Source organism: Octopus bimaculoides, chromosome 1 (assembly GCF_001194135.2).
Source record: "Octopus bimaculoides isolate UCB-OBI-ISO-001 chromosome 1, ASM119413v2, whole genome shotgun sequence".
Lineage (NCBI taxonomy): Eukaryota > Metazoa > Mollusca > Cephalopoda > Octopoda > Octopodidae > Octopus > Octopus bimaculoides.
Genome location: NC_068981.1, coordinates 21,056,221 through 21,060,622, shown reverse-complemented (window position 1 = coordinate 21,060,622; position 4,402 = coordinate 21,056,221).

The window sequence follows — 4,402 nt, the reverse complement described above, 5'->3', positions numbered from 1 at the left end:
AGACCAAATTCCATTACAATTTTTTTATTAAAAGGTCGTCTTTTTCGCTCGTAGGTTATCCTTACTACCTACAGATACGGAGATTTCAAATATGCTGTGCGTGTATAATAATAAAATTACGAAAATAGAATTAACCACAAAAATTACTCGAAATGCATTTGCATATAATTAGCCTATTTATGGCTATTCTCGTGGAACCTGTACGTTCCGGGAAAACCCGGCTGGGGAACGCTACTGTTAGAATGTGACTTAAGGGGATTTAGCTGTTATTTTCTAATAGAGCACGCAAAGGTTCCCTCGTTGACTCGAGTCGTATTTAGATTTTCATGAAGAGTGGTTTCATTACTACAAAGAACACAATTCCACAGTGAAGATTCTCGAAAAATTTTTCTTTTATGATATAAAAAATTCTATAGATTCTGTTGAATAAATTGTCCTTTTTTTATTACCCTAAAAAAATAATCTAAAAATAGCCGTCTTGAAGAGAAGTTCATTGCGTTGAGTGACACTACGTCTCGTTAGTTAAAAGTTAAGATATTAAGACTGAAAGTCTTTCTCTCTCTCTCTTACACACACACACAAATACTTTTAAAGAAATTAACCATGAAATAGCGTGAAAAAAAAAAAACAACAATTAAATAATTATATGAAACCTCTCTCCCGCGACCGCCAAATTAACTAGTACCGGTGAGTGAGTGAAGGAGCGAGTATAGTGAGGGAAGAAGTGAGTGTAGTTTGTTGAATAACATCTGTTACAGAAAATAACAGATGTTGCAGTCGACATTCATTGATTCAAGAAGGACGCACAGACAGACAGTTCTGAAATATTACGATAGTTCCATAACTAAAGTTGATCTGACATGTTGAACAAGCAATGAAAATATGATAGACTACACACATATGCATATATAATGGCAGAGAGAGAGAGAGAGAGAACATGTATGCATTTATGTATGTATTGTCAGAGAGTGTGTGTGAGTGGTAAGTACATGCGTGTGCGCGTGTACTGACTGCAACTGGTGTATTGAAATGCACGGTATACTGCATTATACAGTTGTATACTACTACTACAGCAGCACCCAGAGATGCACTCTATATAGAATCTTGGTAGTGGTAGTGAATTGAGTAAAGCTTGGTGTTGGCGGCGGAGGTGGTGTGAACTGAGTGAGACCTTTGGTGGTTGTTGTGGTGATGATTGAGGGAGGAACGAAGATATAGAGTGAAAGTAGGTGTATATGGGGGAGAAACTGCGTATCTGCTTGGGGGTGTGTGTGTGTTAGAAACAGGTAGCATGTGAGAGGGTGTATGTGTGTGTGAGAGAGAAAGAAAGATTGTGAAAGATAAAGTGTATGTATTTAATAGAAGAGATTGAGGAAAATGGATAGAAACCCGATAAGCGACTGCGCAAGTTTTAATGATGTTGCATGAAGTGGTAGTAGGGTGAGGAAAGAGAAATAAAAATGAGTGTAAGAGAAAAAGAGGGTAAGTACAAAATAAGTGAGTGTAGCAAATAGAGTGCAAAAACAAAAAAAAAAGAGGGTATGGGTGCAAAGAGAGAGGGAAGGAGTCAAAAGAGAGTATGAATGTAAGAGATGGAGGGAGGGAGTGTAATACAGCGGTTTGTTAGCCTTTAGTTATTCCAGTTATTCTCGGAATAGTATTTAGACCCTAAGGTTTGACTGGTATTCATTTTATCAATGTTGACCTCGGTAGGATTTGAACTCAGAATGTAAAGGGACATAACTAAATACCACAAGCATCTTATAAAATGGTGACAGAATGTAAGAGAGCGAGATTATGTAATAATGTGTCAGGTGATAGTAGTATATAGTGTCTGTAGTAAATAAGAGAGTGTGTAAATATTTTTTAGGGAGAGATTCCTCATATTTTGAAGGGAAAAGCATGTGTGTGTTAAGAAAGAGCATAATTAGAATGTATGTATAACGAGAGTGGTGTTTTGTGTGTGCTGTTACTGAGATTGTTTATGGAGTGTGTATGTATAGGAGAGTATGTTTCTAATGTGGAGAGACAGAATATTTCTAGCGTTTAGGATGAAAGAGTAAAGAAAAAAATGTGTATTTATAGTGTGTGTATGGAGAGAGACTGAATATATTTAGAGTCGGTGGTGAGGAAGGAAATTGTGCTCAAGGTGGCGAGAGAAAGCGAAAGAAAATGAAATGCAAGTGAAAGTAAAATAAATTATTGCAAATTGCTAAAGACGACTGAGAAAGGGGAGATAACTATAGAAAACACTACCGGTGTTGCTTACTTCCCTTTTATTAGTAAGCTTACGTTACTTCCATGTCAGTGTTCACTTTTATAACTTGTCAAAGTATTTTAGTAATATGAATATTAGCCATAACCATTGCTGTGAGCATCATAAATCTAATTAAAAGAAATTATGTAATGAAGAAAACAAAGCATAAGTTTCACGTAGTACCCGTAAAAAATGTCATGTATTCAATAATCTTAGTAATCTTGTCAAAGACGTTCGTTTTCCAAATGTTCTTGGATTTAGTACAAAATGAAAGCCATGTAACATTAAAACTGAGCTGTTAATAAATGAACACGTTCCAAAAAGAATCCCAAATGGCCACAGGGTGTCTGCTCGTTAGATGATTAAGAAAACTTTCCCAGTAGCTTACTACTGTTAAATGGTGCTACATTTAAATATCTTGAAGTCAGTCGTCCCCATCTATATTTTGTATATTTTACTGTTTTATTCCAACCAACAAAAGTCTGTTGTGTCAAGTGAAATTGAATCTTGGCCAATGACCCAGAAAGAAAAGTGAGATCACAGCCATGGCTAATACCAGTGTGGCATAACCAGCCCATTTAAAAGTACCCCTGAATTGTCAGGTGATACACTATACTTGAGAAGACCTATTGAGTCTAGTAAAATAGAAATCAAAATGGAAATCATAGTTGTGGCCGATACCACTGCCGATTGACAGGCACTCGTGCTGGTGGCATGTAATAAACGCCATTCAAGCGTGGGTCGATGCCAGTGCCGTCTGATTGGCTCCCCGTGCCAGTGGAACGTAAAAAGCACAATCGAAAGATGGTCGATGCCAGTGCCCCACCTACTGGCTCCTGTGCTGGTGGCATGTAAAAAACACCATCCAAACATGGTCAATGCTAGTGCTGCCTAACTGGCACATGAAAAGCACCCACTACACTCTCGGAGTGGTTGGCGTTAGGAAGGGCATTCAGCTGTAGAAACACGGCTAGATCAGACTGGAGCCTGGTACAGCCTACTGGCTTGCCAGTCTTCAGTCAAACTGTCCAACCCATGCCAGCATGGAAAACAAACGTTAAACAATGATGATGATGAATAAATGCTGTAATATCGATAAGGTAGGGCATAAAAATATACTCTGTCAAATGCAAAGTAAAATTGTATATGTTCTATTGAACATCTTGCTAAATCAAATCTATAGGATCCAAAGTTCCATGTTCAATTACAAACCTACTTTTGCTATAACTTTCATCTTTCATTATTTGGACTATATATATATATATCACTATTTCCCCTATAATGACAATGACTTCTAGTATTGCCTCAAATCAACTAAAGATTCATAAGTGAAATTTTATGAAATGAAACAGTGTAGAAGCCCATTCAATGGATAGTTCCCATTCTTGAGTAGCAGACTAGCTAACTAACCAATTTAACACCACCAATGAAATTTTCATTGTTTTTGTGACATCCACTATTGCAAATGATCAGGCCAGGTCTCTAGTGTAAGGATAACTTCTTGTCTTTCATCTGCCAGTCTCAGAGAACTGAAAGAGGGTCATTAGAAAAACAAAATAAACAGTTAACAACATCGTGAGTAATAACATTGAAATAAATAAGCCAAGTCAGAGAAAAATTTATATAAATGTCATTTTTTTTTTTTCATTCTTAAAAAAAAAACGACAATAAAATTACATGACATGTAAAATGAGTTCACTTTCTGCAAGAGAAAGCAGGTATTTTAGAAAAAACATTCTTTTCATGAGTTTTATTAAAAGGAGTTATAAAAGATCTGCAAATGGTTTACTGATGTGCTTGGGAATATTTACAAATGAACAGGTATGATTGAAATATCGTGTCTATATATACACAAGCACATGCATACACACATTCTAGGTGCTCTAACGAAGGACACAATGTCAAGATACACAAACAAATATATGTACATGTACACACACACAAATCCATAAACATATGTCAATATACACATGTATGTATGTATATATATATATGGATATATATGGATATATATACATATGTATGGATATATATGGATATATATATATACATATGTATGGATATATATATATATATATATACATATGTATGGATATATATATATATATATACATATGTATGGATATATATATATATATATATATA